Consider the following 18,870-nt stretch of genomic DNA (forward strand, 5'->3'; position numbering starts at 1 on the left):
ATGCCAAATTCATTCCCGTAGGTCCTACACAAGGTCATACTGTCACACACACAATAAGATAACAATAAGAAATGATGCTCCCAGAACATGCCATATTGCTGACAACGGTACAGTAGCTTGCAGAAGGTGACATGGTAATGCTCATGTCACACTGGAAACATATCAACAATGCACACTTCACCAAGTGAAATTTGTCCCAGTGGAGTCATGAAGGTAGTACTAATGTTGCTCATATATGCCACACATTTGGCATGGAAATGGACACTGTAGACAAAATGTGTAAATTGTGAGGGAGCTATGTCCCTCAAATCCACAATGCAATGAATCAGCCCCTCAAATCCACAATGCAATGAATCGGCAAGCCTCAGGAAAATCACCACAAATGTCTGGCATCCCTTGCAATGACATTCTCTGACTGCATCAGTAGACGCCATTGGTCCTCTGTATGTTGGAGAGGCACAGAGATTTGCAAATACCTGTAGAAGCCCCTCAACATGTTGCCCAATGGGAAGCTACATCACTGTCTTCATTTTGGTCCTACAAACCCAGATGTCTATGGATTAATGGGTGTATCCAAACACATATTATTCTAACATAACTGCAAGTCACTCCAGGATGCATGCCACCAGTCAGGTTACAAATCTTACCCATTACACATGTGCAGTGCACTTTCCCACATGATGGCTCATCAATGGTATTGAAATGCACATTGTGGCTAAAATATCTAGTCAGACACATCATACCCCTCTTTGCTACTGCAGGTATGCATGCCAAATGACATGCTGTGACAGGTTAGGGATGTGTCAGCCAACAATCAATGGTGACACACTCCTGCCTGTGGTACCACATATAATGTAGCCTCACTGCAGATGTGCTATTCCAATCACAGCTAGTCATGCACATGTAGACCATGTATGAAAGAGCAGTGGACACAATTTGTCAAAAGAGAAAGGGACACATGCTAACATGTAGGCACATGTAGGCACAAGGAATGTTGGCAACCGTGATGGCACATAAATCATGTCAGTGGACATTCCCCACTTATTGATGGAAAGTATTGATATGTAGCTGACCCAAAGAACAATGTATGCTCTGTCACATATATGATGGCCTTCTTCACATTACTGGCATTAGTGAGGCCCCAGAACCTGTCACACACTGAAGACAAGTAGCTTTTGGGTGGCAGATGAAATATGCTCATTTGACCAGACACATGGCTGAGGACAGTGATCCATAACTTCTTTTCCTTTGGCCTGTAACACTGAGGAGTAGTGATCTGTAGTGTATAATTTACACTCACAGCAACAACAGACAATACTTGATTGATCAATATACACAGTCATGTAATGTCCCTGGAGAGCAAATTGTTTGTGGATTGTACTCAGTTGTGCCCTAGGTCCCGATAGGCAAGGCACATCAGTATGTACCACAGTACATATCTACACAAACAGTCACTCATCTACTGTGTCACACATGGCTCATCCCTAATCATCAGGAGGAGATGTCAGAACCTAACACATTAATGTGGCAACGTGACAGACAGGAATATGCCCTGTACTCACCTGCTTGTGGCTGCTGTGCTCCCCTCAAATGCCCATCAATGTCTGGGTATGCCACTGCCAGGATTTGGTGAATTAGGGGGGTCATGGTCCGAGGTGCGCCCCTCCCATGTTGGGAGGACAGCCCCAGCTGGACCACTGTGATCTTCCAGGCCCAGCGTCTCATGTCCTCCTACCTCCTGCCATCTGTGGACCCCAGGACTCTTAATTTCCAGGCAATGGTTCCCCTTATCTCCTTCTGATGGATGTTCACCTGTATGGATGCAAATGATTACAATCACTAGTTTTGGCACAAATGGTTGTGTCACACACAAGTCAGAAACGCCAAGCTAAAAATGTTCAATTTGTCAACACACCACAAGCGTAAAGCACACAAGTAAAAAAGTACAGGGACATAACTACAGACATAACTACAGACATTTGCAGACTAACCCACTACCATGCTCAGGGCCTTCAATGACTAAGCAAGCCTTCTCACATCAGGTAGGCCATGCTTTATCAACATGTACTGTGATGTTACCACAATGAAACACTACTCACAAATGTGGCATCTGAAGGGTGACTTACTTAGGCGTGAAAGGACCAACACATTCACACTCTGCGAGATTGACTCACTGCATACAGTGCATTTTCACAGTACAGACATCATCATTATGCTTGAGTGACAATGAAGGGGCTGGCATGGTGGGTACAGAAAGTGTCTTTCCTGTGCATGTGTGGACCTGTGGCCCAACAAAGGGAGACATGTGCCACCTCCGGGGGTTGTTCTGTGGTATTTACCTGTACCACAAAACACTCCTTGAGACATATGTGTCTATCCTACAGAGATGCCATCCAACATACTTGGTATGCATTGTACAATTTCTGCTATGTGATCAAGCTACTGACTCATTGTCATGGCCTCCAAGGAATCAAGGCATTGTCTACACTGTGGGACTGATATTCGTGCAATAGGCCTGTATTGTACAATTATGAATAATGTGAAGGTGACAACAGAGCTGTGGAAGTAAGGGAGCTGTCATGAGTCAAAGACACATATTGACAAAGATCCAAAATACACATTGGACTACTTCTGAGATGTACCTCAGTACCCATTCCTAAACTAGGTAATGGACTGAGGCCTTCAGGGCACGTTTTACCACTAGAGCATCATATTGTCCACATGACAGGATCTGCTGGTGTACAGGGAGTGGGCAAAGTGCCACCGTTGCCTAGTCACGTTGACTCTCCCACAGCCTGGACTAGGTACCATCTTGGGAGATACATGTGACAAGCCTTAGGGGGTCATTCTGACCCAGGCGGTCCTTGACCGCCGGGGCCAGGGTCGGCGGGAGCACCGCCAACAGGCTGGCGGTGCCCCGCAGGGCATTCTGACCGCTGCGGTTTGGCCGCGGTCAGAAGAGGAAAACCGGCGGTCTCCCGCCGGTTTTCCGCTGCCCAGATAAATCCTCCATGGCGGCGCAGCTTGCTGCGCCGCCATGGGGATTCAGACACCCCATACCGCCAACAGGATGGCAGTATGGGGTGTCGTGGGGCCCCTGGGGGCCCCTGCAGTGCCCATGCCAATGGCATGGGCACTGCAGGGGCCCCCGTTAGAGGGCCCCACAAAGAATTTCAGTGTCTGCTTTGCAGACACTGAAATTCGCGACGGGTGCAACTGCACCCGTCGCACCTTCCCACTCCGCCGGCTCCATTCGGAGCCGGCTTCCTCGTGGGAAGGGTGTTTCCCACTGGGCTGGCGGGCGGCCTTTTGGCGGTCGCACGCCAGCCCAGTGGGAAACCCAGAATAACCGCAGCGGTCTTCTGACCGCGGTGCAGTATTCTGGAGGGGGGAACTCTGGCGGGCGGCCTCCGCCGCCCGCCAGAGTTAGAATGACCCCCTTAGTCTCTGCAGGCTGAGCATGCAGAATGCACATGTCACTCACATTTCGATCACTTCCATGCATGACAGTACATCATGTGGTCATCAACAATTTGGCATGTGCTTTGTGTGGCAACCTGAAGGGCAGAGTGAGTCAGGATCCTCAAATGATTAAGACAAGATGCATACATAGCTCTTGCTGACATGCACATACATGTTGTCCAAGATTTAAAACCTTCATGAAGAAAGAGATGTCACTGGATGGCAATAAAGCATCCTTGCCTAGTTATGTGCATCGAACACAATTAGAATCCAGGACCACAAAAATATCACATAACACAATGTGAATGAGCACAACATCTAGTACTGGCCACCAGTACCTGCAGAATGTACATCCCATTGTCACCACACAGACTGCAACAACAGGCTCAGAAGAAGTCTAACTGGCACAAATGGGCATCTTGTAGGCTGAGGAGAGAATGGATGGTGTTGAACAGAGTCAATTGTGCCAATGATGTACTTACCTCTGGCTCTGGTGAGCCATAGAGCTGTTCATCCAGGGGAAGGACCTCATTAACAAGCCTCTCAAGATCCTCTGGAGATAAGGCAGGGGTCCTATCACCTGCTGGATGTGGCATGATTACTCCTAGAGGCGGCACACCACAGCTCCAGTAGTGGAGGTGTTTTTGGCAGCAGTGTCAGGAGTCAAGTGAGTGAATCTGTACAACATAGCTGTCATGTCCACCACATACGAGTTCATCACCGCCGACGGACATATCCATTGGGCTGAGATGGCCACAGGCAACAACGTTAGCCTATGGTTGTTTCTGCCATGGTTGGAGCCACCTACTGTCCAGATGAGCTCCGCCAGCGGATGCAGTCGGTTCCTAATGTCCAGCGTAGTAGATCAGGCTTCTGCCATTTTGGCAGCCTGAAATTCCTTATTTAGCTTTGTAAACTGCATCACACACCCCCACATATGTGTTGTAGCAGCACAAATATCCTTATTCAGTCTTGTCATGAAGGTCAATCTACACAACCATCAGTGTAGTGTGTTGCAGGGCACAGATTGCATTTGATGGACGTGCACAGTCCACCACTGCCAAAGGTCTATTTTTCGATGAGAAAATACAGTCACATTTTCAGGGGCAATTGTGTAGCACATAGTTGAGTTTTGTCCAAATCCATGTTTTGGAGACATGTGTTTACAACCCTGGGATCACATGTGACCCTTGTGTAGTTGCAGCTAGGATGTGCACTGTGTGTCATATCTATCCAGTCAGAAATGCTTTGTCACATTATATTATTGACATGCATCGTAGATGTTGCTGTGGACACACTAACTAATGTTACAAATCATGTCTTGTCACACGTAGGTACCCTGGGAAAGGGAGGATGGAGAACCCTTGTTACAGCCCACTGCCAGACCTTCAGACCATGGAGCAACATGGAACAACAGCACATAATTCAATTATACCTCCTGGATAGGCCAACAATAGTGGACTTATTTGCCAATTGGAGCCAGATTCGATCCCAGCAATTAGAATCCAACATGCTTTCCACCCATTGTACAAAACTGTCAGTATTGAACTTCCTGGTCACAGGGGGGGGTCATTACAACCTCGGCGGTCTGTTCACAAGACCGCTGAGGGACCGCAGTGCTGAAGACCGCCAGTGGTGGCGGTTTTCCGCTCGGCGTATTATGACTGTTGGGAGCTCTATGTCGTTTTTCCGACGGAGAGCCACCAACAGCCATAGTGACGGGCGGCGGGGAAGTGGAGGTTGCTCCACCTCCACCGCCACGGCAACAGAGCACCGCCCAGCGAATCACGTCCTGTGATTCTGCGCAGCGGTGTTCTGTTGGCGGTGTGGTGTCAGTGGAGCTGCCCCCATGGCTCCCGTCCCCTCCCGGAGGATCGACGGAACAGGTAAGTCGATCGTCCGTCAGGGGAGGGGGTGGGGGGGTGTTGTGTGTTGTGTGGGTGCATGGGGGTGTGCATGGGTGTATGTAGAGGGGGTGTGTGAGTGCGTGTATGCTTGCGGGGGTGGTGCGTGTTTTGGGAATGAGTGCGTGTATGTCTGTAGGGATGTCTGTATGGATGTGTGCGTGTATGTTTGAATGTGGGTGTGCGTGCCTGACTGTGTGTGTGGATGTTGGCATGTGTGTCGGTGTGTGTGCGTGTATGTGTGTTGGTGGTGCCTGCGTGCGTGTCGGGTGTGTATGTGTAAGGTAATGTCGGGGGTCGGGTGGGGAGGGGGGTCCTGCCACCCTTAGGGGGTGGCAGGGGTGGTGGGAGGTGTAGGAGCAGGAGTCGGGGTGGGGGAGACCCCTATCAGTGCCAGGGAAGGAATTCCTTGGCACTGATAGTGCTTACCGCCATGGATTTCATGGCGGTTCCTACCGCTGGAAATCCACGGCGGTAAGCTGGGTCAAAATACCGGTGGCGGTATTGTCACGGCCGCGGGGGTGGAGACCCAGGTCTCCAGCCCAGCGGTCGTGTCCGCCCTGGCGGGCGGAACGGAGAAGCGGCAAATGACCATGGCGGTAACCGCCATGGTCAGAATAAAAAAAAAAAGACCGCCAGCCTGTTGGCGGTCTTACCGCCGCTTTAACACCGTCCGCCAGGGTTGTAATGACCCCCAGGGTCTTTTCAACATACAGTGGCCCTATCTGCGGGTATGTCTGAACCTTAGTTTAGTCTGATGTTGAAGGATTTCTTCTCAGCAAAGGTAAAACACATTGACACAGCTAGATTAGGTTCCCCAACATGAGGATTCAGCCAATGTGAAGGCTGAGTTTTATGGTTTTGCTCACCTCCCACATGTGGTGGGGGCTATTGATGGCACACATGTTGGCTTGGTGCTACCACAGGCCACTGAACAAGTCTATCACAACAACGAAAAACTTCCATTTCATCAACGTGCAAGTTGTCTGTTTGACAGATCTCTACATCTCACATGTGTGTGTCCATTATCCGGGATCAGAACATGATTCCTTCATCATGCAGAACATCACCATACCCCAGCTGATGACACAACTGCACCCAGAGAGGGCCTGGCTGGTTGGTAAGTCACATCTGTCCTGATCGTTTGTGAGCAATGCCAGGTGCTACAATCAGGACGTGAGGGACTCATTGGTTCACTTATGTCTCATTCGTCAGCAGGAGACTCAGCATATCCAAACTGTCCTTGGTTGTTGACGCCACTTAAGAATCCATCTAAGCCGGGGAAGTCTGCTTCAATGAGACCCATGGTAGAGCATGGAGGCCAGTGTAACAGGCTTTTGGGCTCCTGAAGGACAGATCTAGGTGTCTGGACAGGACTGATGGAGCCCTCCTCTACTCACCAGGAAAGTGTAGCACATCACTGTGGCATGTTGCATGCTCCACAACATTGCCCTGCAGAGGAATATCCAGTACGTCCCGGAGGAGGGGGAGCCTGCAGTGCCACCGGGTGAGAATCCCGAAATGCCAACTGAGGATGGCAGTGGTAAAGAGTAAGGAGCTGACTTGCGAGAAGATCTCATCCACAGCTACTTCTCATGAGTGTAAGTATGTCTTGTGATGTCTTGACTGTGATTGTGTGATAAACTGTAGTTGTGAGATTGTTTTGAGTTGAGTGTTTTGGATACAGCTAGAGAGTTAATTCTCTGCAACAATCAGCCAAAGGCTGCGTGATGAGATAGCTTTCAACACATCCAGGTGCTTGCTATGTGACTTTTGTTACATGTATGGTTTCAAGTCAATACCCCTTGTTTTGCTTGTTGTACTTGTATTTTCACCATGACATCTTTATGTGGTCATTTCAGAGTTGTGACATTGGCAGTTATGTGATGCTGTTCTGACATACAAGGTGGACATGGATTGGTCCAGGTAATGTAGGTCAGAGTTTAGGAGCATGAGACCTGTGCCAAGACAGCTGGCACAGTGTTTGGGTGGAAGGTCAGAGGTGCCATTGGATTTTGATTGATGTGGTAGGGCTGATGCATCATGTATGTCAACATGTGAGCATGAAATATATAGTCCTAGCTTACTACCAAGTCATTTTTCCTTTTTCCTTTCTGTAGATGTGCTTCATCATTGTAGATCACTGTGTCTGTGCCACAACACTAATATATGTTTGTGTCATTACGATGGCTCTGCGATCAGGGACTGTTGTACTGCCATCTGTCTGTGTATTGGATTATGTGATGTTGAATTACTTTGGCGTGGTATGTGATAAGTATCAAGCTGCTGACATAAACCACATCAATGTCTGCCTATTCTAAATGACAATGTCTGACAAATGCCTTGCTACAGTGGTCTGGAGGTCTGCACTTGTCAACATGTTAATTTACTCAGTATGAGTCAATCATTTCTGATCTCCAATAGTCCTGTCAGATTGACGGCCTATGTGCTGCACACTGTAATACAATTTTTAGTTTGAGCACACACTTGTATGCATGTGTTATGTGGGCGGGTTTTAATCAAGAGTTGGACACTGTGCACATGCAACATATCCCATCTTGGACAAGCAGCTTGGATCATCATTGTATGGTTCACATTGTCTGACATATTTACATGGCTAAATATGAAATCAAAATCAGTAGACAATAAGTCAGTAAAGGCTAATTTTCTTGTGGTGCTATGACTAACAGAAAACATATGTGACATGACACAAAAAATCAAATGTCAAGGGGTCAGTCATGGTGAATGAAATAATTGGAGTAGATGCCACAACACTAGGAGTCCAAAGTCCAGAGTACTCCTCCCATTAAAAATGGTAGGTGGTTCAGTATCAGTCCAGAGTGGATGTGTAACACACAAAGGAGGTCCCTAAGCAAGAGGGTTATTACTGGCAGTGATGGGTGTCTTGCCATCTGCACCTCCTGTATTCTTTGCTGAGCGTCCCTGCTTGCATGGGAGGGGAGGATCTGCTACTACAGAGGCAGGCTTGTCTGGGCATTGGTGTTCCTTTGGCAGGGAGTCCCTTCCAGTGGCTGGCACTGATCATGCTGGGCCTGCTGTTGATTTGCCAAAGGAAGGGGTAGACTGGTGTTGAAAAGCCCTGCTCTGGGTGGTATATATGCCCCTCCACACCCTTGTTAGGGAGGCCATGTTATTATTGTGCACCTCAATCTGTTCCTGTATGTCCCAATGCATATCCCTCTGTAGCTGCTTGATTTCGCAATGTTCAGTCAACACCTGGCCCATCACACCTTGGGACTCCTGATAGGCCCCCAAAATGTGGCTGATGGTGACCTTACCAAATGCAGCCCCAGTGTCCTCACCCTGCTGGCCCACAACATCCCTACCAAGCACCCTACCCCCACAAGCCTGTGCCCTTGCCACGGGGTGGTGCCCTCTCCAACTTGCTCCTGGACCCTCATTGCCCAGAGTGTTGCACTGCAAATCAGGAACCGGGACTGGAGGTCATAAGATGGTAGACACTGTGCTCAGGGCACAGGCTGGGAGGCGATAGGTTGCCGATGATGCTGATGCAACAGGGCTGAGAGGTGATGTTGTGGGCTCAATGAGGCTCACTGTTGCCGTCTGACCAGGTTGCCCAGTTGAGCTAGAACTGTCCTTCACCTCCAGACATCCAGGATTGTCATCACCACTGAGGGCTTCACCCAGGGGGGTAGTGGCAGTCTGTTCCGTGGCCTCTGTGTTCCCTGCAGCAGATCCACCTGTTGATATAAAATGTACATTATTACTGGTTGTTGTGTGACATCTACCATCAACGGTTTCGAGTTACAGTAAGCAGAGAACTTGTACAAATTTAAGTTGTAGTTAAACCAGTTGTGGAAAGTAACCATTTTATTTGACATGACATGTGTGAAGCATGCCACCTCATTTAGACTCAAGTGGCTGCTGAGCTGTGCAGAACAGTTACACTTGGGAGGATGGCCTGAAAATGTCATCTTGCAACCAGTGCAGCCAACACAATGGATGGGCAAGATATGTCTTTGACCGTATGGAGGCCTAATTGAGTAGGATGCAGGCAGACCCAGGACATGCTCATGTTGGGTGTGACATTGATGTCATATAGGGTTGTGAGAAGTATGTTGTTGTGACTTGTTGTTGGCTCAAAATCTTTCCTACCTGGCTGTGTTTTACACATAAATGTGATGTTACTCTTGTGTATTGTGTAATATATGTGTATGTAAAGAATGTGGTGACCTAACCTCTCTCTCTATTCCTCCGCATCAGCATCAGCAGGTAAAGAGGATGGGGCTCAGCCAAGTGGGGAAGCTGCTGGCCAGGGGACCCGTAGTACTGATACCACCAACACCGAGGGACCCAGTGGCCCAGAGGGTGAGGGAAGTGGCCCATAGGAAACAGGATCCAGTTTTTAATCATCTGAATCCTCCTTCAGTGGACACACCCTTGTGGTGGCGGAACCATCTGGGACCACCCCAGCACCATCTAAGTCCGCCACCCCCCCTTACTACCATGCCCTCCCTTTAGCTCCTCACCCAGTTGGCTGTGCCCGTTCATCCAAGAGGGTGGGCGTCTCTTTTGCCTCACACACCTCTGCCCTTGCCTCTGTCAGCCCTGCTGTCCTCAGTGAAGAGGCTATTGACTTCCTGAGGTCCATCTCTATAGGTAAGTCAACCTTCGTGAATGCCATCCAGTAATGGCAACTCAAGTACAACAGAGTAATGCGTTCCTGGAGGGCATTTATGGTACACTGGCTGGCCTACAGAGATCCTTTCAGGCTCTGGCCTCCACACTGATGGCAGCCAGTCACCTTTTGTCTCCTGTCTTCCCTCCAGCTACCTCTTCCCAATCCCAAACTCCCTCTTCTCAGACTCAGCCAAAGCACACAGACAGACAGGGATGCATCCACCTCAAACTTCAAGGGTAGCTCAGATAAACACATGCACACCAAGACACACCACCAGCATGCACACAAGCAACACTCAGATGCACACACAGTAACATTCACAACCTGCCCTTACAATCGCACCACCCACAGCATCAGACAGCACACCTGACACACCTGCAGACACTATGCTAACATTCATTGATCCAGCCATCCCACTAATCCTACAAATGGACAGCACCACAGCAGACCCTCAGACATCCACCCCAGTCACCACACCCACAGACACCACAGACACTGACACACCTACATCCAACACATCCACCATACCTGCAGTCACCACCCCAACTGACAGTCACCCACCCACCACGGCATTTCCCAGCACCTCCACCCTATCATCCCAAGACACATAAACGACTGCACTCACCCATCCAACAGACACCCACCACCCACAAACATACCTCGCACAGATATGCACACAAGACATCCACAACAACACCTCAGACAACAACTCTCTCTCCCTCCACACCAAACCCTTTTACCATGACCGCCCCAGTGTGTGTAAGAAATCTGTCCTTTCTGAGTTTGCCTTTTCCTCAATCCTCTCCCACCCCGTGACCCCCCTAAACATTCAGTGTCCCTCCCCAAGTCTGGCCCTTCCACCTTCAAGACCTCAGCTGTCCCTCCCACAAATACCCATGCCCCACCCCTTGCCAAGTAGTATACCCCTCCTAAGAAAACCCAACGCTCCCCAATCCAAAGATGAAGTCAATACCCCCTGTAAAGAAATGGCTCCCTGTTGCAGTTACCCCCCACTTTTTGCCTGATACTGATGCTAACTTGACTGAGAAGTGTGCTGGGACCCTGCTAACCAGGCCCCAGCACCTGTGTTCTTTCACCTAAAATGTACCATTGTTTCCACAATTGGCACAACCCTGGCACCTAGGTAAGTCCCTTGTAACTGGTACCCCTGGTACCAAAGGCCCTGATACCAGGGAAGGTCTCTAAGGGCCGCAGCATGTCTTATGCCACCCTACGGACCCCTCACTCAGCACAGACACACTGCTTGCCAGCTTGTGTGTGCTGGTGGGGAGAAAATGACTAAGTCGACATGGCACTCCCCTCAGGGTGCCATGCCAACCTCACACTGCCTGTGGCATAGGTAAGTCACCCCTCTAGCAGGCCTCACAGCCCTAAGGCAGGGTGCACTATACCACAGGTGAGGGCATAGGTGCATGAGCACTATGCCCCTACAGTGTCTAAGCAAAACCTTAGACATTGTAAGTGCAGGGTAGCCATAAGAGTATATGGTCTGGGAGTCTGTCAAAAACGAACTCCACAGCTCCATAATGGCTACACTGAATACTGGGAAGTTTAGTATCAAACTTCTCAGAATAATAAACCCACACTGATGCCAGTGTTGGATTTATTAAAAAATGCACACAGAGTGCATCTTAGAGATGCCCCCTGTATTTTACCCAATTGTTCAGTGCAGGACTGGCTGGTCTGTGCCAGCCTGCTGCTGAGAGACGAGTTTCTGACCCCATGTGGTGAGGGCCTTTGTGCTCTCCGGGGACAGAAACAAAAGCCTGCTCTGGGTGGAGATGCTTCACACCTCCCCCCTGCAGGAACTGTAACACCTAGCAGTGAGCCTCAAAGGCTCAGGCTTCGTGTTACAATGCCCCAGGGCACTACAGCTAGTGGAGATGCCCGCCCCCTGGACACAGCCCCCACTTTTGGCGGCAAGTCCAGGAGAGATAATAAGAAAAACAAGGAGGAGTCACTGGCCAGTCAGGACAGCCCTAAGGTGTCCTGAGCTGAGGTGACTCTGACTTTTAGAAATCCTCCATCTTGCAGAAGGAGGATTCCCCCAATAGGATTAGGGATGTGCCCCCCTCCCCTCAGGGAGGAGGCACAAAAAGGGTGTAGCCAACCTCAGGGCTAGTAGCCATTGGCTACTAACCCCCCAGACCTAAACACACCCCTAAATCGAGTATTTAGGGGCTGCCAGAACACAGCAAGATAGATTCCTGCAACCTAAGAAGAAGAGGACTGCTAAGCTGAAAAACCCTGCAGAGAAGACAGAGACACCAACTGCTTTGGCCCCAGTTCTACCGGCCTGTCTCCCCACTTCTAAAGACACTGCTCCAGCGACGCTTTCCCCAGGGACCAGCGACCTCTGAATCCTCAGAGGACTGCCCTGCTCTAGAAGGACCAAGAAACTCCCGAGAACAGCGGCCCTGTTCACCCAAGACAGAAACTTTGTTTCAAAGAAGCAACTTTAAAACAACTGCGTTTCCCGCCGGAAGCGTGAGACTTGCTACTCTGCACCCAACGCCCCCGGCTTGACTTGTGGAGAAACAACACTTCAGGGAGGACTCCCCGGTGACTACGAGACCGTGAGTAGCCAGAGTTGCCCCCCCCTGAGCCCCCACAGCGACGCCTGCAGAGGGAATCCCGAGGCTCCCCCTATCCCCCGGATAGCCTCAGTGAAGATGACCTCCTGTGAGAAAGGATGGCCGAAAGATTGGTTTTAGAGAGACTGCTCCTAGCCATAGAAAGGGAAAGACAAGAGATGGGTTTTGGTCCCATCCATGGTGGCAGCAACATAAATAGGGTCAGAGATTCTCCTGACATGTTGAAAATCCCAAAAGGGATTGTAACTAAATATGAAGATGGTGATGACATCACCAAATGGTTCACAGCTTTTGAGAGGGCTTGTGCAACCAGAAAAGTGAACAGATCTCACTGGGGTGCTCTCCTTTGGGAAATGTTCACTGGAAAGTGTAGGGATAGACTCCTCACACTCTCTGGAAAAGATGCAGAATCTTATGACCTCATGAAGGGTACCCTGATTGAGGGCTTTGGATTCTCCACTGAGGAGTATAGAATTAGATTCAGGGGGGCTCAAAAATCCTCGAGCCAGACCTGGGTTGATTTTGTGGACTACTCAGCGAAAACACTGGATGGTTGGGTAACTGGAAATGAAGTGCATAACTATGTTAGACTTTATAATTTGTTTATGAAAGAACACATTTTAAGTAACTGCTTCAATGAAAAGTTGCATCAGTATCTGGTAGACCTAGGTCCAATTTCTCCCCAAGAATTGGGAAAGAAGGCAGACCACTGGGTCAAGACTAGGGTAACCAAAACTTCCACTGGGGGTGACCAAAAGAAAGGGATTACAAAGCCTCCCCAGGAGAAAGTGGGTGACACTAGAAATAAAGAAAAAGAGTCCTCTGTAGGCCCAGAAAACCAGACCAGGTAGGTGGGCCCCAAGACACAACCCAAAACAAAGGTGGGTACCAGGGTAAGTACTGGGATGCCACTAAGGCATGGTGCCATAACTGTAGACAGACAGGGCACCACACCAAGGACACTTCTTGTCCCAAAAACAAACCCCCTACTAAAATCCCAGGGGTAACCAGTGTAGCCATTGGGGATGACTCCACAGATGAGGAGGTCTTCATAGCCTTCAACTGGAAAAAGGGCCCCACAGGTGAGTTGGAGATTCCAGAGGGAAGTAGACACTTCCACCACCTACTGGTGAATGGAATCCCAGCCACTGCCCTGAGAGACACTTGTGCCAGTCACACTATTGTGCATGACAGGCTGGTGTTTTCAAACCAGTACATCCCAGGTGAGACTGCCAGAGTAAGAGTTAGCCCAGACAGGGTCCCTGATAGGCCTGTGGCTTTTGTGCCCATAGAAGTGGGTGGGACTTTTAGCTGGAGAAGGATGGTAATCAGTACAGACCTCCCCCTTGATTGTCTCCTTGGAAATGACTACCCAGAGGTTAGTCAGAGCCCAAGAGAGGAACTGGTCCAGTTCCAGTCCTCTCCCAAGGATTCTGGAGGTGCTGCCTCTGCAGTAACTGCAAGCAGGCCCCAGAAGAAAAAGAAAAGAAAACAGTGTAGGAAACTTGGACAACCTTTAACCAAGGTTCCAGCAAGTCAAGGAGATTCTGCTCCAGTAGGGGAGAACTCCAAAAGTGGCACTGGTAAAGTCCAACCTGACCCACAAGAAGTCCTGGCTAGTCAGGCAACTGTTAAGTCTGAGTGGGTGGCTCCTCAGCTAACAGAAGAAAGAGTGGAAGAAGGGTGTTTACTACAAGATGTGGTACCCCCCACTCTAATACAGCAGACAGGCACCCTGAACCCAAAGAAGCCTGTAACTTAGCCCCTTCCCTTGTAGGTGAAGAGCTAAAGGTGTGGTTCTGGGCACTGAGAGCTGTCAGTGGCCTCTGCTGGGTGTTAGCCTTTATGGCTGCACTATCCTTGGCATGGTGGTCTGACCTCATGCCAAATAGCAAGTTAGGCCCCCTGACCCTGTTGGTCATGGTGGGGTTACTCCAGCTCTGGGTAACCTCTTTGGGTAAGCAAGGGGTGACCCTGGCTAAGATAAGATTAGCAGAGGTGGATACCTCTAACCCCAAAATAGAGAGAATGGGTGGAGACATTAAAGACACAGACAAGAGGCAATTCAGACTAGGTCCTATCACTGTGGAAGTGGGTCAGTTCCCCAGAGGGAATGACCTGAACATGAGGATGTAAGGCAGAGTAGGCCCTACAACAAACCAGCCTATTTCCTCTACCCTTCCTCGCCTGACAGACTAGGAAGACTCTCCCAGCTTTGGCTGAGTCTCCTGGCCTGTGGGCTGGGGGGGGGGGGGGGCTTGTGTAAAGAAATGGCTCCCTGTTGCAGTTACCCCTACTTTTTGCCTGATACTGATGCTAACTTGACTGAGAAGTGTGCTGGGACCCTGCTAACCAGGCCCCAGCACCTGTGTTCTTTCACCTAAAATGTACCATTGATTCCACAATTGGCACAACCCTGGCACCTAGGTAAGTCCCTTGTAACTGGTACCCCTGGTACCAAGGGCCCTGATGCCAGGGAAGGTCTCTAAGGGCTGCAGCATGTCTTATGCCACCCTAGGGACCCCTCACTCAGCACAGACACACTGCTTGCCAGCTTGTGTCTGCTGGTGGGGAGAAAATGACTAAGTCGACATGGCACTCCCCTCAGGGTGCCATGCCAACCTCACACTGCCTGTGGCATAGGTAAGTCACCCCTCTAGCAGGCCTCACAGCCCTAAGGCAGGGTGCACCATACCACAGGTGAGGGCATAGGTGCATGAGAACTATGCCCCTACAGTGTCTAAGCAAAACCTTAGACATTGTAAGTGCAGGGTAGCCATAAGAGTATATGGTCTGGGAGTCTGTCACAAATGAAATCCACAGCTCCATAATGGCTACACTGAATACTGGGAAGTTTAGTATCAAACTTCTCAGAATAATAAACCCACACTGATGCCAGTGTTGGATTTATTAAAAAATGCACACAGAGTGCATCTTAGAGATGCCCCCTGTATTTAACCCAATTGTTCAGTGCAGGACTGACTGGTCTGTGCCAGCCTGCTGCTGAGAGATGAGTTTCTGACCCCATGTGGTGAGGGCCTTTGTGCTCTCTGGGGACAGAAACAAAAGCCTGCTCTGGGTGGAGATGCTTCACACCTCCCCCCTGCAGGAACTGTAACACCTAGCAGTGAGCCTCAAAGGCTCAGGCTTCGTGTTACAATGCCCCAGGGCACTCCAGCTAGTCGAGATGCCGGCCCCCTGGACACAGCCCCCACTTTTGGTGGCAAGTCCAGGAGAGATAATGAGAAAAACAAGGAGGAGTCACTGGCCAGTCAGGACAGCCCCTAAGGTGTCCTGAGCTGAGGTGACTCTGACTTTTAGAAATCCTCCATCTTGCAGAAGGAGGATTCCCCCAATAGGATTAGGGATGTGCCCCCCTCCCCTCAGGGAGGAGGCACAAAGAGGGTGTAGCCACCCTCAGGGCTAGTAGCCATTGGCTACTAACCCCCCAGACCTAAACACATCCCTAAATCGAGTATTTAGGGGCTCCCAGAACACAGCAAGATAGATTCCTGCTACCTAAGAAGAAGAGGACTGCTAAGCTGAAAAACCCTGCAGAGAAGACGGAGACACCAACTGCTTTGGCCCCAGCTCTACCGGCCTGTCTCCCCACTTCTAAAGACACTGCTCCAGCGACGCTTTCCCCAGGGACCAGCGAGCTCTGAATCCTCAGAGGACTGCCCTGCTCTAGAAGGACCAAGAAACAGCGGCCCTGTTCACCCAAGACTGCAACTTTGTTTCAAAGAAGCAACTTTAAAACAACTGTGTTTCCCGCCGGAAGCGTGAGACTTGCTACTCTGCACCCAACGCTCCCGGCTCGACTTGTGGAGAAACAACACTTCAGGGAGGACTTCCCGGCGACTACGAGACCGTGAGTAGCCAGAGTTGTCCCCCCCTGAGCCCCCACAGCGACCCCTGCAGAGGGAATCCCGAGGCTCCCCCTGACCGCGACTGCCTGACTCCCAGATCCCGACGCCTGGTAAAGACTCTGCACCCGCAGCCCCCAGGACCTGAAAGATCGGAACTCCAGTGCAGGAGTGACCCCCAGGAGGCCCTCTCCCTAGCCCAGGTGGTGGCTACCCGAGGAGCCCCCCCCTTGCCTGCCTGCATCGCTGAAGAGACCCCTTGGTCTCCCATTGATTTACATTGGAAACCCGACGCGTGTTTGCACACTGCACCAAGCCGCCCCCGTGCTGCTGAGGGTGTACTTTCTTTGTTGACTTGTGTCCCCCCCGGTGCCCTACAAAACCCCCTGGTCTGCCCTCCAAAGACACGGGTACTTACCTGCTGGCAGACTGGAACCGGGGCACCCCCTTCTCCATTGAAGCCTATGTGTTTTGGGCACCACTTTGACCTCTGCACCTGACCGGCCCTGAGCTGTTGGTGTGGTAACTTTGGGGTTGCTCTGAACCCCCAACGGTGGGCTACTTTGGACCAAAACTTGAACCCCATAGGTGGTTTACTTACCTGCAAAAACTAACTAACTCTTACTCCCCCTAGGAACTTTGAAAATTGCACTGTCTAGTTTTAAAATAGCTATATGTGATTTATATGAAAACTTTGTATGCTATTTGATTATTCAAAGTTCCTAAAGTACCTACCTGCAATACCTTTCATTTGAAGTATTACATGTAAAATTTGAACCTGTGGTTATTAAAATAAACTAAGAAAAGATATTTTTGTATACAAAAACCTATTGGCCTGGAATTGTCTCGGAGTGTGTGTTCCTCATTTATTGCCTGTGTGTGTACAACAAATGCTTAACACTACTCCTTTGATAAACCTACTGCTCGACCACACTACCACAAAATAAGGCATCAGTATTATCTCTTTTTGCCACTATCTTACCTCTAAGGGGAACCCTCGGACTCTGTGCATGCTATTCCTTACTTTGAAATAGTGCATACTGAGCCAACTTCCTACATTCCCTCCCAAACCAGATCCCACAGTCCCCCCTCTAACACCTAACCCCCCTCTTCACTGCCCCCCCCCAATAGCCCCTGAGGTGCCTGTCAGCCGACTTGATGGCCCAACCTGTGGAGGGTACATGGCAGTCAGGACTCAAGTTCGGGGCACTGTGTGCATTGGCACTCTTCTTTATGGACTGGCCTATGGTCTTTGTTTTCCCTAACAATTTTGTTGAATAATAATTTGAGCCAACTAGTTGTTGGTTTCTGCTTCAATCTTTCTCATACATTACTTTTCCTAGTATGGAGGTGTTAACGGCTGATATTAGTTGTGTGTCTGAATGTGTGTGTGTGCCGCTTGGGCTACCTGTATTGTTTAGCCAGCATGTGAGGTTGTGTGTAGTGCTTTTGTCTGAAAGTGGTGGGGTGTGTGCTGTGTGTTGGACAATTGTGTGTTCAAGATTTTTTGTGGTCTTCGGATTGAGTGTTTTTTGTGTTGAGATGTGTTTGTGTCAAGCACTAACCTGTTCGTCACAAACAGACACAGGCGGTCATTCTGACCCTGGCGGTCAAAGACCGCCAGGGCGGAGGACCGCGGGAGCACCGCCGACAGGCCGGCGGTGCTCCAATGGGGATTCCGACCGCGGCGGTAAAGCCGCGGTCGGACCGGCAACACTGGCGGGCTCCCGCCAGTGTACCGCCGCCCAATAGAATCCTCCAAGGCGGCGCAGCTTGCTGCGCCGCCGAGGGGATTCCGACCCCCCCTACCGCCATCCAGATCCCGGCGGTCCGACCGCCGGGATCCGGATGGCGGTAGGGGGGGTCGCGGGGCCCCTGGGGGCCCCTGCAGTGCCCATGCCACTGGCATGGGCATTGCAGGGGCCCCCGTAAGAGGGCCCCTAAATGTATTTCACTGTCTGCTGCGCAGACAGTGAAATACGCGACGGGTGCAACTGCACCCGTCGCACAGCTTCCACTCCGCCGGCTCGATTCCGAGCCGGCTTCATCGTGGAAGCCTCTTTCCCGCTGGGCTGGCGGGCGGCCTGAAGGCGACCGCCCGCCAGCCCAGCGGGAAAGTCAGAATTACCGCCGCGGTCTTTCGACCGCGGAACGGTAACCTGACGGCGGGACTTTGGCGGGCGGCCTCCGCCGCCCGCCAAGGTCAGAATGAGGGCCACAATGTTGACCAAGCTGCTTGCTCCCAGTTCCATCTAAACGTTGCATGCTTTCCACTTAAACATGCATAATCAGCACCACAATTTCCTTGGGGAAAAGGGATGGATGAGAGAAGGAGAGAGACACTGGAGTCGCAGGGATGG

The sequence above is a fragment of the Pleurodeles waltl genome, chromosome 11 (genome assembly GCF_031143425.1).
Source record: "Pleurodeles waltl isolate 20211129_DDA chromosome 11, aPleWal1.hap1.20221129, whole genome shotgun sequence".
Lineage (NCBI taxonomy): Eukaryota > Metazoa > Chordata > Amphibia > Caudata > Salamandridae > Pleurodeles > Pleurodeles waltl.